This window comes from Panthera tigris, chromosome D1 (assembly GCF_018350195.1).
Source record: "Panthera tigris isolate Pti1 chromosome D1, P.tigris_Pti1_mat1.1, whole genome shotgun sequence".
Classification (NCBI taxonomy): domain Eukaryota; kingdom Metazoa; phylum Chordata; class Mammalia; order Carnivora; family Felidae; genus Panthera; species Panthera tigris.
In genome coordinates, this window is record NC_056669.1 from 46,405,446 (window position 1) to 46,428,532 (window position 23,087).

Sequence of the window (23,087 nt, forward strand, 5' to 3'; positions counted from 1 at the left end):
GACAGATCACCTGGGGATCAGGTCATATTCTGATATTTGGGTCTGGGGTGGGGTGGGATCCTGCATCTCTTAAGAAGTTCCCAAATCATGTTAATGGTTCATGAACTTCACTTTGAGTAGTAACATGAGACTGTGTAGACTATCAACTTCAACTTCACCTGGAGATAGGGTCTATAATGCAATTTTTTCCCCATTTATTAGCAAACATGTATTAAACGCTTTCTCTGTCTTCATGGTCATTGCTGCACTGATAAGATCCCTTCTTTGCTTTCAAGGAGCTGACAAACTAATAGTTTAGAAGCCTATATGTTTGAGGGGCACTTGGGTGACTCAGTCAGTTGAGCGTCTGACTTTGGCTCAGGTCTCACAGTTTGTGGGTTCAAGCCCCGTGTTGGGCTCTGTGCTGACAGCTCAGAGCCTGGAGCCTTCTTTGGATTTTGTGTCTCGCTCTCTCTCTGTTCTTCCCCCGCTCATGCTCTGTCTCTCTCTTCTTCAAAAATAAATAAAACATTAAAAAAAATTTTTTTTAAGCCTATATATTTGGGACCTATATACTTTATAAAGCTTAATTCTCACAACATCCCTATTGGATTAGTATTATTTCTGTATTCTACATGAGGAAACTGAGCCTTAAAGAAGTTAAGAAGCTTGTCAAAGTTGTGCTGATGGGAAATGACAGCCCGGATTCCAGCTCACATCTCTGGCTCTGAGCCTTCATACTTTCTGGGATATCTCAAGCATCTCTTCCTTAATGCTCTTATGTTGCCAGAATCCATACAGCTGGGCCTCTGCTTCAGTTTCCTTGCCTAACACTTTAGTTTTTGGCATTCTGGCTTACTTAAGCTGAGCCCTGCTCCAACCCCTTCCCGTCCCTCCCTACTTCCCCCTCCAGCTCGGCTAGTGATCCTGTATCCAGCTCTTTCCAGTCCCTCCTTACCTGTCCATCTCCTAGTTGGGATTCTGCTACAGATAGTCCAGTTGCCTGGAAACAAAACATCATTCCATGTTGCAAAATAGCTTCTAGGAACTAGAATGTTTCCTTTCCTCTATAGCTCACCCCTCATGATTCTTTGAAGTTTCATACCAGGCATCAGGCACTTCCTAAAGTAAATAAGCTACATAATAGGCACAGTGGAGAAAGAAGGAAGTGGCACTAATTTATGCAAACTTCATTCTCCAACCTCTTAAGCCCAGGGCGGTATTCCTAATGGGCCAGGCATCCTTTCCCTAGGGATGGATGTGGCAGCTAGTAGCGCTCATGATTTGACTCATCCCAAACACAGTCTCTGCTCTGCCAGGCTCTGCTGAGGCTCTGGGGACAGCATAAAGAGTGGGGTAGAGTCTGGGGAGTTATCTGCATAGGATGGATGCCTGGCCTGTCATCATAGCTTTGATTTCTCCTAGGGTTCCCCACTCCCTCCCCACCTGCCCTTCTTAGGGCCAACTTTAAGCAAGGAGCTTACTTCTTATTGGCTCATTTACTCCCATGTAATTACCCAGTGCAGAGGGAAGGGAAGTATTTGCTATTGCTTTAACTGTTTCATCTTACTTAGAGGGGCAGAATTTAGCAAGAATTAGGAATTGAAATGTGTCATTGACAGTTTTCACTGACCAAAGCAACGTTTTCACTGTTACTCAATGTAATCCGTTCTACCCCAAGACACTATGACTTTAGGTGAAAAATCTCTACCAGAATTTTGTAAACCATTCCATGCTTAGACTGACACTTTTGATAATCATAAACCAGACTTTAGGCAATCTTCTGTAGGCCCTATATCATTTTAAGTGACATCTGTTACTTGTTTTAAGTATTCCTTCCCTCCACCCACATACCCAGCGGATGGCAATTCCTGCCCGACCCAAGCTCAAGTTTGTCATGGACCTTCTGACCCTCTGACTGCGTGTAGCTGGGTCCTCTTCCCGACACTGTGAGACAACTTTAACCACACCTCAGGCAGCATCTCTGTAAGTCATCCAAACTCCATCTGCCCTTGCCCCCAGTCATACAAAATGTAAACATGTTCACGGTCAACAGTGTGGTAGCTTGTGGTTTCCTTTAATTCAAAGTTCAAATCCCCCTCAGGGTTTACCATGGTTTCTGTGCAAGTCCCAGAGTCCTTTTTTGTTTACTCTGAGTATTCAGATGGCAGACAGAGAGCTTCAGCCTAACTAACCACAGCATCCTGTAGTCAGCATGAAGAGTTTACATGCATCTTGAAAACTTTTGAGTGTTACTTGATCTAGTGCCCTAAGAAGTAATCCAAAGTAAAATCTCAAACCTTTGCATCAATATTTTCCTTTGGGGACTCCAAAGGAAATTTTGTGATCAAATGCCATCATTTTTTACCTATGATGTTGACTGTGTAATTATTGGCAATGTTCAGGCATTCTTTGTTGCAAATTCTTTTGAAACCACTGGCAAATGCTTAGTAGTATTGATAATACTGACCAAAGATTAGTTTGGAAAGTTAATAAAAAGAAAAAATAAAATTTTAATGTTCTAAAACCTGACTTAAGTGTATTTTTACCTTCTCTAAAATCTGCATGCCATTTCTTGTCAGAAAATTTTAAATGATCTTAGTATAGGATATGTCTGATTAAAAACTATACATGCTGACAGCTTATAGCCTATTTTATTATTGGTGAATACCAGCAGACAACATGTGCTTGGAATTCTACTTAAGGTTACTGCCACAATTTGGAGTATACTCTAGGACACTACATATTTTCTGATCATTCAGCAGTTATTCAATCATTCGACTAACATGTATCTAGTGCTTACTGTGTGCCAAAAATTGTTCTGGATTTTAGGCCTTCAAATGTTGAAGAGGAGGGGTGTCTGGGTGGCTCAGTCGGTTAGGTATCTGCCTCGTGATTTTGGCTCAAGTCGTGATCTCACAGTCGTGAGACTGAGCTCTGAATAGGCTCCTCACTGGGCTTTGAGCCTGCTACGGATTCTTTCTCTCTTTCTCTGCCCCTCCCCTACTTGTGCTCAGGCATGTGTGTGTGCACAAGCACATGCACACTCTCTCTCTTTCTCTCTCTCTCAAACTAAATAAACTTTAAAAAGTGATGAAGAAGATAGACAACATTTCCACCTGCATGGAGCTTAAATGTTTGTTAATTGAATAAGTAAATGACTGAATGTGGGTGGAGCGAGGGAGGATGCTGGGGTTGGACTGGATGGCAATCAGAGCACCCAGCCAGCAATCCCTGATAGTTCTCAAGGGCTTAGAGCCAGAAGGAAGTCAGTTCCAGGTCTGGACCAGCTTAGTGACCCTGCCCGATCTCGCTGTACTTACAGATCCTGTAAGAAGACCTGCCCTACATTCAAGTGCTTGGGAAGTTAGCGCCTCTTTCACCTCTGTCCTCCCTTCTCCACCCACTTGCTCCTTAATGTTGGCTCTGGTTATAGCCTTCTTCCCTTTTGGCTGGTTGCCCCTCTCTGCCTGGTTCCTTTGAATTGATGCTTTTGGGCCTGGGTATTGGTTCTGCTCCTTGCCTTCCTTCCTACTTTCTCTCCCTAGATTCCTTCTTACCTCTACATCCCAAGCTATGGGCCAGCTCTACCTCAATCTGAGCCTAGCTCTAGTTTCTAGGTTGGAGCCTTAGACACCCACTGACCAACTGACAACTTGAATCTCAGGGATTGGGGCATAGCAGCAGCAATTTTCACATAGGGGTATTGCTCAGAACCAGGCAGGCCAACGAAGTTGGGGGTGCAGAATTTATCTAGTTTGGATCAGGACCACAATTGAGAAGAAGAGACTGGCAGGAGAAGGTGAAGGAGTCAGGGATTCAGGGTGGGCTCTCTGTGTGGCAGAGTAACTAAAGTGCAAAGCAAAGAGTTTAGGTAAGTTCCGGTCTTACAGAAATGCAGGCATGTCCCTAATAAAGGGTTAAGGACAAGCCTAATTTGGTGGACACATGGGTGCACACCAAACCCGGGCTATCTTAGTGCTAATTCCAGACTCTGTAACTGGGGGGGAGGGATGTGGGGGGGGGGCTCAAAAGGAAACCATTGATCTGGCAGTCTGATTAGGGCTGAGACTCATAGAGAATACAAGTTCAAAGAGCAGACTTTGAGAGGAGACAGAAGAGGGTGTGAATCTCAACTCTGCTATTTACTAACTGTGACATTGGGCAAATCGCTTTACCTCCAGTCCCCGGTTTCCTTACTTGTAAAATGAGAATGGTAACACCTACCTCACATGGATGTGGTGAGGATTAAATGATGAATTTGGGGTGACAGTGAGACTTGTTCAAAAAGAAGACGAGTCTTTGAACAGTGGGCTCTCTCCATGAGGCCCAAGTGGGGAGGGGGCAATGGTCAGCAGCCCAGTGCCGGCATGCCTGGCTCTGGTGCCTATTGTGATCTAGCACAGTCATTCGGGTCTGGCAACTGGAAAGCAATAACACTCAGTGGGTGTGCTCTCCCACCAGGTCTGGAGGAGTGGGTGGGTGTTGGTTCATTCGTCTCTGCCACGTGCTCATGTATATATAGTACTATTGTATTTGCCATGGCTGTGCCAGGAGCTCATAGCCTCTGAGTACTAAGTCAGTATGTCTCCTTCCTTCTCAAACAGTGGTGACCAAAAATTGGAAATAAATAAATACATAAATAAATAAATGTATGATATATATATATATATATATATATATATATATATATATATAATCCCCTGATGCTGAGTCCATTCCAAATATCAGTTTGGACTTAACCTTTCATTCTTCTGCTCAGAGATCTTTCATTGCTCCTTATTTTTTAACTGCATCATTTGCTAAATTTTCTAAGGCTTTTATAATCTGATTTCAAGTTATTAGTCACTCAGCTCCCTTGGTTCCTAACACCTCCTGCTCTGTCCCACCCAGGCCTGTGCCTCTCAGTCAGTTTCTCCTTCCCTTTGGGTGTTTCACCTCTAGATGCTCCTGTTCTTCTTCCCCTCTTAAAAATCCTACTTTTTCTTCAACCTGGTTCAGATATCACCCTACCCTTGAAGGCCTTTTGACTCTTGGAATGCTTATAGATCTCCATATCCCTGAACTCATGTGATACTCAATAGTTTAGAATTTATCAAATTTCACAAAATCTATGAAGCCATCAACTGAAGATGCACCATTATTTTACGTACTGTTAGAAAAACGCTTCTAATAAAACTGGCACCCACAGAATGTAAGACACATCCTTATTTCAGGAAGATTAAGCTGTAAAAAAGTTTGTCTTAGGATCAATGAAATACGGTAATTATTTGGTGCTACATATTATTCATAATTATGATGGACATTACCACTGTTTTATTTTTCTGATTCTTCCACTAGAATGTATACTTCATGAGGACAGATTTCATGCCTGGCTCATTTCACTGTTATATCCATAACCATCTAGCACACTATCTGGTCCTCAAGAAATGATTGAATAAATAGACTCCTAAAATGAATGGAAAGTTCCTCAAAGGTGGGGATTATGTATTACACACTTCTGTGTAGCTATTTTTAAAATTGACATGTAATATACATAAAGTGTACTAATCTTAAATGTAGAGACTAAAGTTTTTAAAATATATCTGTATATCTACACTATAATCCCTGAAATGAATATATAAAGCATTTTCCAATAGTCCTTTCCCCAGTGCTGAGGAAGTAGGAGATATATGTCAATATTTATCTATACTCATTGATTCATTAAATGGTCTCCAGCTACCCTTGTATATGGTTCAGTGTCAGTTCACTCCTGTTTTCCCTGGTTCAATGGTTCTCAAATTCTAGCCTGCATCAGAATTACCTACAAGGCTTGTAGAAACAGATTACTGGGCTCCACCCCCAGATTTTCTGATTTAGAAGGTATATGGTAGAGTTTGAGAATATGCTTTTTGAATAAGGTAATGTTGATATGGCTCTAGAGGTGAGGAAGAGGGGGTCTTCCTAAGGGTATGAAATATCTCCCATTGTCTGACTATTAAATGTCTGGTTAGGTGTTCTTCACCTTTTCTTTGTAACAGGTGGCCTGGGCAGCATGGTGAAGACCCTGTACTCCTCAGAAAATATTTCTAAATTGAATAAAATAAAATACCTAGGACTCCAAAGAAAACTAATTATATTAAAATGGATTGTTCAAATTATTTTTAAAAATATTGTAAAAATTGTAATATTTACAGTATTTACAACAAGTCATCTGTATTGTGATATGAAACATTTGGGGTTTCCATTGGTGGTCAACTCACTCACCTACCGATAACACTACTGTGGTTGTTGCTTACATTTGTAATTGAAAGAGATGATAAATTGCAGATAGAAGTTAGTGGAAATAAGGAGCCTAGGTTAAGAATCCTTGCCCTGGTGTAGTCTGAAATGAGATGCTCTACCTTTGGCACTGGGTGAAGTTCCAAAGATTTTAGGTCTGTGTCATTCAAGTCTGTTACTGATTAAATGCCTCCTATGTGGAGCTGTGATAGATGCTCAACATTCAGAAAGGGCTAAGATGCTTTCTCTTCCCTTATTCACAAGTATTCGATTTCGGTGATGGAAAATTGAAATATAAACTGGTAATTAATGTGGAGTATGATAGGGGCATCTGGGTGGCTCACTCAGTTAAGTGTCTGGCTCTTGATTTTGGTCATGATGTCATGGTTCATGAGTTCCAGCCCAGCATGGCACTCCATGCTGACAGTGCAGAGCCTGCTTTGGATTCATTCTCTTTCCTTCTTTCTCTGCCCCTCCCCTGTTCGCGCATTGTCTCTCTCAAAGTAAATAAATAAACTTAAAAAAAAAGTGGAGCGTGACATATTCGGAAAGGGAAGTATGCACAAAGCACATAAGTAAAGAATGGAATGATATATGCATGCATACGAGAAACAGGAGTAAGATCTCTGTTAGTTAGAACTCAGTTGGATGGAAGTGGTGGTGCTAGACTATCACACTGGTGGTCCTCAATGAAACATGCTTCTAGGATCCTCAGGCTCCCCCATGTTGACTCTGGACTTAGCCACAAAACTTGCTTTGGGCAAAGGATGGTTAGCCAGCTTGATGCAAATATTTACACATTGGGGCTTGCCTCTTGTAATGGGGCTTCAGCTGCCATGTAAGAAGTTTGGGCTTAGATTACTGAATGAGGAGAGGCCATGTGGAGGGCAGCCCTGGAGAATGAACTGCCACCTTCGATGTTCCAGCCTCAGCTGAGCACTCAGCTGAATGCAGCAGCATAAGAAACCGTCATCAGTGAGTGAGTAGCAGCAGAACCACCCAACCCAGAGAATCATGAAAAATAAGAAATTGTTGTTTTAACCACTGTTTTAGAGTGGTTTGCTACATACCAATAGATAACGGAAATTGTTGTTTTTATTTCTTTACAATTTTTTCTCTTCTGTTTGGTTTTTAAAGATGCGGAGGGCAGGGGCGCCTGGGTGGCTCAGTTGGTTAAGCATCCAACTTTGGCTCAGGTCATGATCTCACTGTCCGTGAGTTGGAGCCCCATGTCGGGCTCTGTGCTGACAGCTCGGAGCCTGGAGCCTGATTCAGATTCTCTGTCTCCCTCTCTCTCTGCTCCTCCCCCACTCATGTTCTCTCTGTCTCTCAAAACTAAAGAAATATTAAAAAAATAATAATAAAGAAGATGCAGATGGTAAAATGCCCTGTAAAATAAGCTAATGCAGAGATTCTTCTGCAAGTAAATAAGCACAATTTCCAGAGAAGCTTCTGTTTCATACATTCAGGTCTTTTAAGATCTATGGCTAGAAAACTGATATAATTATGACTCTAGTAAATTGAAATGCTGATCTGCAGGGAATGATTACTTTAAAAGTCATAAACTCCTAAAACCTGAAATTTTGGGCTGGAAGAGATCTTGCAATATATGCAGTCTAATCTCATAACTTTATTTTTTAAGATTATTTACCATTTTTTAGTAATCTCTGCACCCAATGCGGGACTTGAACTCATGACCCTGAGATCAAGAGTCACATGCTTTTCCGACTGAGCCAGCCAGGTGCCCCTTACCTCTTAATTTTAGAGGTAAGGACACCAAGTCCTGAGAGGTTAAAGCCACAGAGCATTTTGTTAGTTGGGTCCAGAAGAGAAGCCAAATATTCTGACTTCTACTACAATGTCTTTTAATAAATAAGAAATAGCAATTTGTAGATTATCATTTCTATAATTTTATTTTTGCAATTGGCAAAGTGGATAGTTTTATCCTTTTTAATTTTGTAGATGAGTTAGATCTAAACAGACCTGCTCATTTCACATAACTCATAAAAAAGCAGGACTAGATCTTGGGTCTTATGTCCCCTGGGCCAGGGCTTTTTCATTATATCATGCTGCCTGAGATGTTCACTATTAAAAACCAGGAAATAAACTAATATCTTTTTGAAAGAGCATCAACAGCAGACATTATCTGGTTCATCTCTGAATTTCTCATAGCCGTATATCATGTACATAATGTGTCATTCAATAAATATTTGTAATATGAAATGAATACATGAATGAATAACTGAATAAACAAGGGATAGAACAAGATTGTGTTTTATTTTTACCAGACATTCCATTCTTGAAGTGTATAATTAATCAAGATTCGTCTGTACTTGAAAAGGAATAGGGGATAAAAATGCCAGGCAGTAGTAATGACAACATTTTGTAATTATTGTGCTTTGAAAGCAAAGTAATGAACAGAAAGGTAAGTTCTATCAATATGTGTCTCCTATTCTGTATGTAATAACTCAAAAGTAATATGCCCCTTCTTTCAAGGGGGAAAGTGAGGTAGAGAAAGTGACCCAGGCAACCTTGAACAGACTTATCCAGTAGAATAATGAGAGCTACATATTTAATTTAAAATTTTCTAGTAGCTGCACTGAAAAAAGTAAAAAGAAACAGATGAAACTAATTAAAACATTTTTAAAATTAAAAAAAAATTTTTTTAATGTTTATTTATTTTTGAGAAAGAGAGAGAGACAGAGCATGAGCGGAGGAGGGGCAGAGAGAGAGAGAGAATCAGAATCCAAAGCAGGCTCCAGGCTCTGAGCTGTCAGTACAGAGTCCGACACAGGGCTCAAACTCACAGACTGTGAGATCATGACCTGAGCTGAAGTCGGTTGCTCAACTGACTGAACCACCCAGGCTCCCCTAATTAAAACATTTTTAAAAAATGTTTATTTATTTTTGAGACAAAGAGAGTGTGAGCTGTGGAGGGGCCAAGAGGGAGGGAGACAGAGAATCTGAAGCAGGCTCTGAGCTGTCAGCACAAAGCCCAACGTAAGGCTTGAACCCTGGAAGGAGATCATGACCTGAGCCAAAGTTGGATAATCAACCTCCCAGGTACCCCTAGATAAAACTAATTTTGATAATATACTGTACTTAATTCAGTATGTCCAAAATATTATCTTTCAACATGTAATCAATACAAAAATTGTTGATGAGATATTTTACTTTTTTTTTTAAGTGGGTGTTTTACACTCAGAGTACATCTCAATCCAGACTAGCCACATTTCTCTTAAGCATTTTTTTCAGTACTTTTTTTTTTTTTTTTTTTTTTTGAGAAAACGAGACAGCGTGCATGCATGTGCTGGGGAAGGGCATAGGGAGAGGGAGAGAGAGAATCTTAAGCAAGCTCCATGCCTAGTGCAGAGCCCGATGTGGGGCTCAATCTCATGACGGTGAGATTGTGACCTGGGCCCAAACCAAGAGTCAGATGCTTAACTGACTGAGCTACCCGGGCAGGCGCCCCTAGACTAGCCACATTTCTAGTGTTCAATAGCCACATATGGCTAGTGGCTACCATTTTGGACAGCACAGGTCTAGTCACATAGGACACAATGATTCTGTAGAGAGAAGGCAACAGTAATTACAGCACAGAGGAAGTAGAATTTGAAGGAATACTTGAGGAAATTTTCCTGCTTTAGTCCAACTGCATGACCCAGATCACTGCAACTTGAAGGGAGATTCTACTACCTCCTGGGAAGTCAGCTCCAGAGTTTTGTCAGCCCTTTGGGAAGATGTTTGGTTGTGTGGCCCTGGGCAAGTAACCTAACCTTCATGTAACTCAGTTTCTCATCTGTTACCCATAGCTGCTCTCACAATTACATGAAATAATAGGAAAAAGCATGTAGTCAATACTGGCAGGTAAGAGGCACTTGGTTAATAGGAGCTCTAGTACTCTACTAGGATTTACCTTATCACCCCCTATCTCAACCCCATTTTGGATTTTTTAAAAAACTTTTTAAATGTTTGTTTATTTTTGAGAAAGAGACAGAGTGTGAGCAGGGAATGGGCAGAGGTAGAGCAAGACACAGAATCTGAAGCAGGCTCCAGGCTCTGAGCTGTCAGCACAGAGCCCGACGTGGGGCCCGAACCCACAAACCGTGAGATCATGACCTGAGCAGAAGTCAGACACTTAACCGACTGAGCCACCCAGGCGCCCCAACCCATTTTGGATTTTTTTACAAAAGGTTGGTATGACTCCCTACAGATCAGTATCTTTTCTGCCACAGCAAAGGTGTGAAGGTGAAGTAAATTTCAAAAAGACAAGGTGAAACAAAAAAGGTCATGACTTACGTTATAAGTAGCCTTCTACTACAGGGAATCTCATATTAATAAAACTAGGTGGTCTTCTACTCTTTTAAAATTTTTTTTAACATTTATTTATTTTTGAGAGACAGAGACATAGCATGGGTGGGGGAGGGGCAGAGAGAGAGGGAGACCCTGAATCTGAAGCAGGCTCCAGGCTCTGAGCTATCAGCACAGAGCCCAGTGCGGGGCCCGAACTCACGACCTGTGAGATCATGACCCAAGCTGAAGTCGGACGCTTAGCCGTCTGAGCCACCCAGGTGCCCCTCTTCTAGTGTTTTATTGTTATAAAATATTCATAACATAAAATTTGCTTAATTTTTAAAATAAATATTTATGCATTTCTAAATATGCAGTTCTGTGTCATTAAGTAGCTGTTCTGCAGCCATCACCATCATCCATCTCCAGGACTTTTTCAACATCCCACAGTGAAACTCTGTACCCAGTAACTACCCACTAACTCCAGCACCCCCTCCCCCAGTTCCTGCTAAACACTCTTCTGTCTCTTTGTATTGGACCATTCTAGGAATCTCATATAAACAGAGGTCTTATGTTTTTTTGAAGTAACATTTGTTCTTTCTTTAAACATTAAAATAAGAAAATTTGTCCTAAAATACTGACTGAGTAAACCTAGAGGTCTTTTTTAAAAGAATATTAGTGTTGAGGGGCGCCTGGGTGGCTCAGTAGGTTGAGTATCCGACTTTGGCTCAGGTCATGATCTTATGGTTCGTGGGTTCGAACCCTGCGTCGGACTCTGGGCTGACAGCTCAGAGCCTGGAGTCTGCTTCGGATTCTGTGTCTCCATCTCTCTCTGCCCCTCCTCCACTCATGCTCTGTCTCTCTCTGCCTTTCAAAAATAAAGAAACGTAATAAAAAAAAATTAAAAAAAAAAAGAATATTAGTGTTGGAATGCATGTTGATAGACACGGATGAAAGCCACTGAAGAAATAAATTATAATTATTACATATCTGAGGGAGATGGTCACTACAAAGGTTCTTCTTTATAAAAGGAAGTCTGTGCGAGAGTATATACACATGAATATAAATTAAGACATGTCTGCGTGAGATTACTGCCCATAAAGGTCATAAATAATGATGCCCAATTTTCATGAATATCAGAACTCTCGCTGGTATAGTAGATCCTTGACTTTGTCACTAGTTTGCCATTTGGCCTGGGTTTAGGGCCTGGTCTTCTCAAGCCCTTCCTATCTTCATCTGTAAAATGCAGATACTAATAATAGCTGCCCTTCCTACATCATAGGGTTGATGTGAAGATCAAACAAGATAATTAAAGTGGAAGAGCTTTGAAAAATACAAAGCCCAGTAGAAAGGCAAGGCATTATTAAAGACTGTGGAGAGATTGCTAATACGATTTGATTCAAGGCCAGAGTTTTGTACTTCCAAAAGTTAAAAAGATATTCAGTTTTTGCAAATTATTTAGAAAACCAAATTCCTACTTTGGTGACCCAGCACCATGACTCAATTGTGTTCTAAATGCTGTACATTTGATACCTACTGCTATACATCATCTAACCACATTACCATACTAGATGTAATTGTACAGCATTTCAGCAATATCTTCAATTTTTGGTGGGTAAGAAGTTATAAATCCACATAGCTTAAAGGCAAAGTCATGTCTGCACAGGAAGTTTTGTTTTTGTTTTTTTTTTAACTTTTCCATGGTGGCAACAGTGCTGCTCTCTGTAATGTATCTACTCTGTGAGACCTGCCTGCAATGCGATTTAATAAGCATTTATTGAGTACCTATAGTGTGCAAGGCATTTGAAGGAGAGATGGTGTGAGAGGAATGATGGAGGTAGTGAGAAAAAATGCAAAGAGAAAAGGGGTGTCCCTTGACTGGGTAGGCTTTAAAACAGGTGTGGAGTTGCAAGTCCTGTGACAACTAACTATAAAGACAATGAAATCAATGCCAAGAAAAGGCTTGAGGAATATGCCATGGGCCTTCCAGAGGTCCAAAGGATTAATTCATTCAACCTAAGAAGGAAGAATCTTGGGACATTTGTCCCAGGCCCTAATGCATGAGAAGGATTCCTTGGTTCTGAGATAGATGGGACATATTTCAAGCATAAAGGATTCACACCCACTGTCCCACAAATAAATATTCACTTACTAACTAGCTGGTAAAACTAAACAACTTGGCCATGTGTCTGTGACCCATGGGTGGTATTAGAGGCTACATCCCAGATTCTCATTTGAAAGCACCAGCTTTATGGCATTCCACCATTCCGGGAGGACAGCTCAGAGACCATACACACCCTGGCAAACAACACTCCATTTCATTGCAGCTCCATAGAGTTGCAAAAATTGACCAGAAGGGGGTTCCAGATTTCAACAACCCATTCCCAACTAGAAAACTCTTCCAGGCCAGGGTTCCACCTGTAGGTTTCTAAGCTGACGTCTACTCCTGTTCCAGTTTTCACAGATCCAGAATCAACTTTTCCACTTAGATTTTTTTTTCCTGGGATTACATTTTCCCCTTCCAGTGCATTACTGTTAGATGACTTTTCCCTTTCCCAAATGTATAAGACCTTTCTTCTTACTACAGTTTTTGAAATCTTACCTTGGGCCATGCAATGTGCTATGTATTTTGCAGCATCTCCCTTACATGGGACAGGTAATATGACCGCAGTTGACCCTTGAACAACTCAGGGATTAGAGGTACCTATCCTCACCACCCCTCCTTCACACAGTCAAAAATCTATAACTTTGATTCCCCTCAAACTGAACTAATAGCCTACTCAGAGCCTTACCAATAACATAAATGGTCAATTAACACACATTTTGTATATGTAGTATATACTGTATTCGTACAGTAAAGTAAGCCAAAAAAAAGAAAATATTGAGAAAATTGTAAGGAAGAGAAAATACATTTACAGTACTGTATTGTATTTATATTAAAAAAATTCACATATAAGTGAACCCATGCAGTTCAAACCCATATTATGAAAGGGTCAACTGTATTTCTCTTGTAGAACAGGAACAGAGACCTAAAGAAGTTAAGTGACTTGTCCAAAGTCAACTGGATAGTTCAACAGCCAGTTGTAGAGTCCAGTGGTAGAGCTGGGACACACACCAGTCTGTACTCCAACCCTGCATTATCCCTATACCCTTGTTTTTCCCCTTAATATCAACAGAGAATATTTGTGAAATTTGTCACTTACATGAAAACTATTTTGAAGAATGGCAAAATCTTATAGGTTATGAGGAACAAGCCTCTGCTGACTTGATATAATCATGTTAACTAAGATTTATTCAATACTTTCTCTGTGCAAGCCACTATGCTTATGCACACGCATTTTCTCATTATAAGCTTCAAGAAGCCTTAGTGAGGAGCATTATTATCATCTCTTCTACAAATGAGCAAAGTGAGGCACAGAAAGGTTGTGTAACTGGCTGAAGGTCCTGTTAGAAAGTGGTGGGGCCAGTATTTGAACTTTGGCCACTTAACATCAGGGCTCTAGCTTTTAACCTCAGAGAATCCTTAGACCTTTCCTAGCAGATGTTGCTATTTTTTTCCTCTGGGAGGAGTGACACCGGGAATAGTGAGCATTGAGTTCCTTCAAAGCTTTGTACCAAGCATGCAGGGCACTCACAGGTGAGGAAGATCCAGTGCCTGCCTTCCAGGTTAAAGAGGGACAGGAAGGGGATTATGAAGGCACACACAAACACTGGAAACAAGACACCAGACAAATGAGATCAGACCACTCCGCTGCTTAAAATCATTCACCAGCAGCCCTCACCAACAGGACACAGTCTGCTTCCCTCAGCAAGGCAGGCCTGGCTTCTCTTCCCGCCTCTACCTCTTTAGTTTCATCTCTGTCTCACTGTCAACATATCCTGTGCAACATATGACAGGCATCTGCATGTCTGCCTGCTTCTCTGGAGCCACTGTTCTCTTCCCCTTCTGTCTGACCTAAGTTATAGTCCTCCTTCAAGACTTGGTCGCATCTGTATTTAAACTTGTATTGCCCTCTTCTCCCAGTGTTTGTGACTCTGTAACACTTTGCACATCTATTCTAGCTGTTATGACACTAAACTGAAATTATTTGCATGTTTGTCTCTTCAAGGGCAAGAGGAGTGGTTTTTCCTCTTTTGCATCCCCTAGTGTCCACCCACCATACGGACACATGAGACTCAAAGCTTGGGTGAAAGCCAGAATACACAAATTAACACAGCACAAGGATTCCTGGGCCAGGTTAGCAGCCCAGCACCCAGCACTGAATGAGGTCCGGGGGGATCAGCATTTGCAAGTTGGAGAGAAGGTTTTTGAAAGAACCAAAGGCAGACCTGGGCCACCCTCAGTTGGATGGACAGCACAAATGGGGGAGATGAGGAGAATGGAGAAGGCCTTAAGGTTTACCTCTTTCAGAAGTTTGCCTGGGCTCTCCCCATCATTGGTAACCTTTTTTTAATTGGCCGTGATACCCTGCCTTCCAGCACCATCCAGGGCGCTGGGGGCGGGGGGAGCTCAGTCTGTACACATCACGCTCACAACTTATCCAGGTATTATTGGATACTTTTCAAGCATCACTTCACTTAATCCTCTCAACTGCCTGTGAGGTATTTTTATCTAATTTACACGTTAGAAAACTGACGGAGCGGTTAAAGCATCTTGATCCCGTCCGCTTTCCCGGCGCGGTGGCTAACTCCTCTCTCTGAGTGGACTGGTTCCTTGAGCACCACGTTCTCCGGCTCCAGGGACACCTAACGCACAGTGGTCACAAAATAATTGCACTCCTTATTTGCACAGTGAAGAAGTTGCTTCGGGGCAAGGTGCTTTGGCGGAGGTCTGGGCGGGAGGGCCAAGGGGAAGAGAAAAACCGGGAGGGGCGGAGGGAAGTGGGAGAAGGGCAGGGGAGCAGGCGGGTGAGGCGTGCCGGGGGCGGGGCGGGGAGCGGGCGGAACGCCATTGGTCGGCGCTCCCGGGAGCCGCCCCTGCGCGCCCGCCTGCCGCCCGCAGGGGGGAGCTTGCACCCGCCTCCTCGCGCTGACAGCCGCGGGGCGACACCTGGACTGCCCCGCGAGAGTGCGGGGGTAGAGCTGCAGGCGCGCCTTCGCGGGAGAGGAGGCTCCGAGCGCCGGGTCCCGAGGAAGGTAACGCGCAGCACCCGGGGATTCAGGGTTTGCACGTCTGTGGACTCGAGGACGCGGGAGGCGGCGAGACGCTCTCCCTGCCCCGCGGCGACCAGAGCAGCGGGGTTTTTTTCTCTGCCCACTCGGGGTGTTATCTCGGGCAACTTTCGTTCCTTCTCTGGGTCTCTCTTTCCTCCTCTTAAATGAGGGAGTTGTTGGTGTTGACTGATGCTTTGTAGTCTTCGGAGTTCGAAAGCGTGAGCCGCGTTTTGGCGAGCGGCAAGCTCCCTTCAAATCCGCACCTACTTAAGAGCCAGCTCCGCTGCCCAGGGGGCCGAGTCTTCAGGAAGCCGACGTGCCGGGTAGGCGGGGGTTCTGCTGGGCTGTCGCGTTTCCTGAGGCTTTTGAGGACCGACCCTGGGCTTCGTTCGGGCTGGCTGTTAGCGGGATCTGGTTGCAGAGTAACTGCCTCCAGATTGCTCAGGTGAAGTAAGGGCGATAGGACCTATCTACAGGTGGGGTGTTGGGAAGGAGGGTTTGGGAGCCGATGAGGTTTACTTGCAAAACAAGCAGTTTGTTTTGGAATTATCTCCCTACGCCCAGACCTTGTCCCGTCTTGAGTTACAAATCACAGGAATGGGATTTATCATCTTTCAGAGAGGAAAACCACTGCTTCAGCGACTAGGACATAGGGCTCCATCAGCTTGTACGAAGTGGGCCTCTCTCTCTGCACCCATCCTGCCTCCTCTTCCCTTTCCTCCTTCCTGCTTTTATAAATCCCCTTTGACTTTTCATTTAGTGCTGGTTTGTGACCAGCAGCCTCCAGAGCTTTGGGCGCTGGGTAGGGATGGAAGTCTGGATAAGGACAGACTATGGATCCGCTGGCAGCCTCCTGACCCATAGAGCCTGGTAGGGACGTGCAGAGGAAGCCCAGTGGGCTTCAGACAGACAAACAGACAGACAGACAGACACTGGAAGGTGGGATGGATTCAAACTGCTGTCCAGCTTCCTGGCCTCTTCTTGGCAGCCATTCCCAGTGAGGGAATAGGGGATCTAGTTGGTTGGGCAGCCAGTTGGTTACGGCAGCCAAACAGAGGGATGGTTGAAAGGAGTTGAGGATTTTGATGTGTTTCTGTGGAAAGTCTCCAGGTGCTCTCTCCCCTCCCTATAGTTGTTTTGTTCCTTAGTGTGGTGCCTAGGTGAAGTCAGATGCCAGGCCCTGTCAAGAATGGTGAGGAAGGAAGGAGGCATGGCAGTGGCATTATCAACTGTCTTTATTCGGCACTTAGGGGCCACTCTTCTTTGTGTATAATGTGTCTTTGGTTCTCACAAAGCCACATGAGGGATCCTGTACTGTCAGTTAACCCATTTTACCATTGAGACACTGAGGGTTAGAAAGATCACTTCCTTTAGTCGCATAGCTAGTAAACAAAATAATTGGAATGCAAATCTAGTTTCTCTGATTCTAAAACCTATGTTCTTTCTACCTTTTTTGGTAGAAAAACTTGCCCTTGCAAGTTGGCCTAGTAACAGCAAAAATGGTATTACTGAGTTCTCACATGTGCCAGACACTGTTCAAAGCATTTTAGAAGAGTTATAGGGGTGCTTGGGTGGCTCAGTCAGTTAAGCAGCTGACTTCAGCTCAGGTCATTATCTCACAGGTTTGTGGATTCCAGGTTGTGGGCTCTCCGCTGACAGCTCAGAGTTAGAGCCTGCTTCAGATTCTGTGTCTCCCTGTCTCTTTGCCCCTCCCCTGCTCACACTCTGTCTCTCAAAAAATGAATAAATGTTAAAAAAAAAAAAAGAGTTATGCCACTTATGGTGCAGTTTTGGTCATTCTGCTGGGAATAAGTGACTGCCTTAGCCTTTCTCAAAGCAGCAGTGCTGTTCCAGAATGCCTGCCTGATCCCACCCAGCTGCTAGTGAGTGAATGGGGCAGGGACCCTGTTTGCTTTATCCTAGAGGTGGTTTGAGGTCTAATGAAAGATTGATTGTCCACGTCTGATCCGTTAGACCTGACCGTTGGCTTGTGAATGATCCCACTGTCCCCTAAGAGGCCTTTCTCAGGTTTTGCTCAATAAACATTTGTGGAATGAATGAATTAGTACCTTGTGCAGAGTGGTCTGCTGTCCTGCAGAAGTGGGGCAGCCTAGGGCTCACCATGCTCAGAACCCAGGATGCCAGGCCAGGCAGTTCTCTCCTCTGGGCTGTGCCCCTGTGGGCTTCTAGATTTGCCTGGTAATATGTTTTCTGCCACCTGCTTTATTTGAAATTTTAAAGGTTATAGATGAGGGAAAACTTGATGTTTTTTTTTTTTAACAGGAGAAATCACTTAGTCTGTCTTAAAAAGGGAGGGAAATAAGATGGTGCTATTTGCCATAGGGCTTCCCAAACTTCTTCATAGGAGAATCTCCAATAACGAACTGGCAAGTGCTCCTAGGGGTTGGGGTACGGTTCAGATTGACCCCAACAAGCTTGAAAATTGTCTTATGAAATTATGCGATTTTTAAATTTGATTTCATATGTTGAATTTGGTTTCAATATATAAAACAAATTTTTCCTCAAAATATTTGTGTAAAATTGGTGTCTTGGTACATTATTTTATATTCTTGGGTGCTGAGAGTACCCAAATGGAGAAGTACCCAAATGGCAAGCATTCTGGTGTGGCAGCATAGGGTACCATTTGCATTTTTCATGCACTTGGTTTACAGTAATAGAGCTTCCCAACTCCTTGTGGAGATAGCCCCTTTCCTATTTATCAGAATGAAGAACATGTTTTAAAAATAAAAACAATCTTTATTGTTTGACCCCCCCACCAGCTTTATTAAGATATAATTGACATATAACATTGTATAAGTCCATGATGATTTCATATGTGTATACATTGCTACTATATTTTTGTAGTGAGAACATTTGAGATTTATTCTCTTAGCAACTTTCAAGTATACAATACTATAGTCACCATATTGTATATTAGATTCTCAAAACTTCTTCATCTTAGAATTGGAAGTTTGTACCCTTTGACCAACCTCTCCCCATTTCTCCCTCTCCCAAGTCTCTGACAACCACCATTCTATTCCCTGTTCTGTGAGTTCAGCTCTTTATCGATTATATGTAGAAGGAAGATCCTTATTGTTTGTTTTCCTATTACCAAAGGTAATATGTATATGTATATATATATATATATATATATATACACATACATATGTGTGTATATATATATATATATATATATACACATATGTATGTGTATATATATATATATTCATTGTAGAAAAAGAAAAACTACAGATTAGCATTAATAGTAATAATACCTTTATACTCAGAAATAACTAATGCAAAACTTGGGTTTTATAGCCTTCCAAATCTTCTTCTCTGTGTCTATATGAGCACATTAGAAATAAAAATAAAAAAAAGAACAAATGAAGGGGTGCCTGGCTGGCTCAGTTGGAAGAGCATGTGACTCTTGATCTTAGGATCATGAGTTCGAGCCCCATGTTGGGTGTAGAGATTACTACCAAAAATAAACCTAAAAAGAGAGGATAAAAAAAGTGTAGTAAGCTGAAAACAAAAAATGAACAAATGTATTAATATAACCCTTACTTTTGACTCAATCATCCTTAGAGCTAGGAGTCATCTCAGATTGTTTTTGAAAGGATACAGAGAATTAATTTTGAATAATTAAAATCATCGTAAAGGTTAATCCTGTTTGTGAAGTTCACCTTCCCATAATTCCCCGGTGTCAGACAGTTCCCAGCAGAGGGAAGTGCCTACCTTTGGGGCTGCTGCTGCAGTCACAGGGTCCAGCTGTGCTTCTTGTGAAATGACTCACGTGTCTTAAATGTGACAGAAAAGGTAGCTCCTCAGTGTTGTTGAAGTGAAAATGTGAGCAGAGAATTCTGAAGCTAAACTGCACACGGAGGAGCCTCAGATAAGATCATTGCTCCAGAATTGCATTTTTAAAATATTATTTATTTTTGAGAGAGAGAGAGCGCACAGGGGAGGAGCAGAGAGAGAGGGAGACCGAGAATCCCAAGTAGGCTTCTCGCTGCCACTGCAGAGCCCAATGTGGGGCTCAAACTGTGAAGAGTCAGACACTGAAATGATGGAGCCACCCAGGTGCCCCTCCAGCATTGAATTTTATTACCTGTGTGACTTTGGGCAAGACAGGTAGCTTCTCTGAACTGGTTTTCCCTTCCTTAGATTGGGGATAATGACACCTACTGTACCTTTGCCTACCAGAGTCACTAATGAGGACCAGGTGTCAGGTATTGTTACTTAAATTTGCATGCAGGTGTTTATGCTATTTTTAAAAGGAGGTTTGGGGCGCCTGGGTGGCGCAGTCGGTTAAGCGTCCGACTTCAGCCAGGTCACGATCTCGCGGTCTGTGAGTTCGAGCCCCGCGTCAGGCTCTGGGCTGATGGCTCGGAGCCTGGAGCCTGTTTCCGGTTCTGTGTCTCCCTCTCTCTCTGCCCCTCCCCCGTTCATGCTCTGTCTCTCTCTGTCCCAAAAATAAATAAAAAACGTTGAAAAAAAAAAAAATTTTAAAAGGAGGTTTAAATGTAGAAAGATCAAAAGAATTGTCAGTCTTTATAAAAAGCTGGAATCTAACTCTTGGGCTTAACATTAGCAGGACTTAATTACAAAGCAAATGCTCTTTTGGATCCCCACTTCTTTTCTTCAAAGAATAGAAGATTCCTTGATGGCTAACATCTCATTACTTTTCATCACAATTCTGAACTGAAGGAAAGGGCAGAAAATAGTCCCATTTCACAGAATAAAAGTGGGCTTGCCATTCAAGAGAGCTGTTCATTGGCAAAGAGAGTCAGAGAGTTCCAGGGCCATCTGTAGCTGCCTTAAGAGGGCAGAGGTGTACAAGGGAGAAGCAGAGAGAGTAACTGGAAAGGCAATGTGTGGGGGGGAGGGGGGGCGGTGCATGGCTGAATGCTAGAAGCCACTGCCTCAAGGGCTGCTCACAGGCATGCACTCAACTCAGTTCTGAAGAGAGGAATGGGCCCTGCATTGGGATTGGGAGGCAGGTGTCTTGGCTTCTATTCCTGCCCCAAAGACAAGCTGTGTAATCTTAGTCATATCCTCTTCTTGAGCGTTTTGTTTTGTTTTGTTTTGTTTTGTTTTTTAATAAAGTGAGGGAATAGGACCAGATGAGGTAACTTCAAGTCTTAAAAATCTATGATTCTGGCCGTTTTTTCATCTATGTCTGCCCAAATGGAACTTTGGTAGAGAATTACCACACAGATAAATTAGGTGTGGGAGAATGTTCCAGTTTTTGGTGCCCCTCATGATTTCCTATGGGGCTTCCCAGCTGGATACCTTTATGCACAACACATGATCCGTACATCATTGAAAGAAGAATTATTTTTGCTTGTCTATGTGTTACTCTTAACTAGAACCTTTTTAGATTGTTGGGAGGGAGAACTACTTTTGGTAACTCTTGGGAAGGTTGGTTGATAGTAGTAAAAGTAGGTTACTTATGGTAATAGGGATATGTGTGTCACTATGTACTGGCTTTCGAAATTACTAAATACAGTATTTTTCCTTAGTGCCCATTGGGAACTTTGCCTGTACTATGGCTTTTGCAGAATGTGGGAGAAGCACTCTTGAGTGGCTCGAACTCTAGAAGAGGGAGAGGCAGGGAGGAAAGGAAGGGGAGAAGGAAGGTGGGAGAGATAAGGAGGGAGAGGGAGAGAGACAGGAGAGAGCAGAGAGTACCAGTTGTGGTTAGAATACAATGGAGATTAAAAGACCAATTTGGGAAAAGACGAAGTCCCCAAGGACTTGGACTTTTGGTTTAATTTTGCATCTACATTGCCCAACCCCCGACGGAAACTCAGTAAAGTATTTTTAATGAATTAATAAATGAAAAAATGAAGAATGAATGATTCTTTTGAAAGGAAATTTTTGCTGAAATGTAGTACAGTGACCTTCAGGTGGTTGCAGTGACGTGTTTATATATATGAAATGTGTACTTACGACCTATGGAAACACTTTCCTGTGCATTATCCTGCATAATGATGATAGACATTTTTTTAAAAAGGCCAAAATGAAAACATTGCCTAATGCCATACTTTCTAGACTCTTCATAGGTACTGATAAAAAAAGGATTTGGTTGATTATTTCTAGATAAGTCTTTCTGTAAAAGCACCAAGAAATATTTGAGGAGTGGGGGTATAAGACCTGTAAATAGTCCACAAATTTGCATTCCAAGTCAGAGGGAGAAAGACAGGCATTGCTCAACTTCCGGGTGAATAAACATTTTTTTTCCCCCATGCAGAAGCACTGTTTCATCACAAGTCTTGACGGAACTGGTGCCATCAGCTTCTGATTAGACAGATGTGTTTTGTGCCACCATTACTCACGGCCACAGGCGCCTGGGCTCTCCTGCCACTTGCTGAGTCAGCTGATTAAAACATTGGTCTGTGAGGCTGAAGGCAAGGGCTGGATCCCAGGCCAAGCCAAGTGCCTCAACCACTCCCACCCCTTCTGCCAGCAATCTACATTGGGAGGAAGACTGAATTATGGCATATTAGATTCATTAGGGAATATTCTTTACCATTGCTTGTTTTAGATTAGTCATTGAGTTTTAGAAGTAAGGGGTTTGGGTTTTCAGTTTAATTCTTTCATTCTTTTTAAAGTGGATTCTAGTGTTGTTTCAGGTTTACCATCTTGGGGCATGTTCATGGTATGCATTCTGAGACTTTTGGTACCCCAAGTCAACTATCAGCATGGCATATCATGTCTTCAGTGTGTCTAAAATGGGGATGATCATACCTGCCTCACAAGTTGCTCAGAGGATTAAATTAGGTCACATATTTAATAAAAAACAGCAAAAGCAGATTGAGATGCTGTTGCTGGCTGGTTAGCCAAAGACTCATCAGCCAAGGACTCACCACCTCATACCTATCTGGTGCCATTTTTCATTTAACTACAGTTTCTATGTGACATGTATTTAAGATGCCTTATGAATTGTTGAAGCCATATGCATTCAGGCTGCAAATGCTATGGATCTCCTGCATTGATAATGCCTGAGGAAAGCAACTGGTTAGGTGGGCTTCATCTTCATTAGTTATTTCAAAAGTATTTGATCTGATCTGGTATGTTCTTTGTTGCTAATATAACATATTTGATTATATCTGGTTGCTTTTTTAAAACCCTATGAGGCAAGTGAATGGTGATGATATCTGACCTTTATTGAGCAGTTAACATGTACCAGGCACTGTTCTAAACACTGTACCTACATCCATTTATTTAATCCTCACAGTAGTCTATTTTGAGTACTATTATTTTTCCCATTTGATGATGATGAAATTAAGACACACAAGTTAAATAAGTTACCCAGATAACATAGCTGATGAAAGAAGGGACAGGGATTTGAACCCAGGCAGTCTGACTCTAGAGCCCATGCTTTGGATCATCAGAGGATA

At 42.4% G+C, this 23,087-nt stretch overlaps 1 protein-coding gene across 4 annotated transcripts in view; it reads left to right on the forward strand.

Annotated features, from left to right (window-relative positions):
* The first annotated feature begins 15,609 nt into the window (after positions 1-15,609).
* Positions 15,610-23,087, forward strand: part of SYTL2 (synaptotagmin like 2) — a 116,865-nt gene continuing 109,387 nt past the window's right edge. For all 4 annotated transcript variants that reach the window (XM_015536124.2, XM_015536127.2, XM_007078981.3 and 1 more), the window contains exon 1: positions 15,610-15,666. The gene's annotated coding sequence lies outside the window, so the exon portion shown is untranslated. The remainder of the gene's footprint in view (positions 15,667-23,087) is intronic.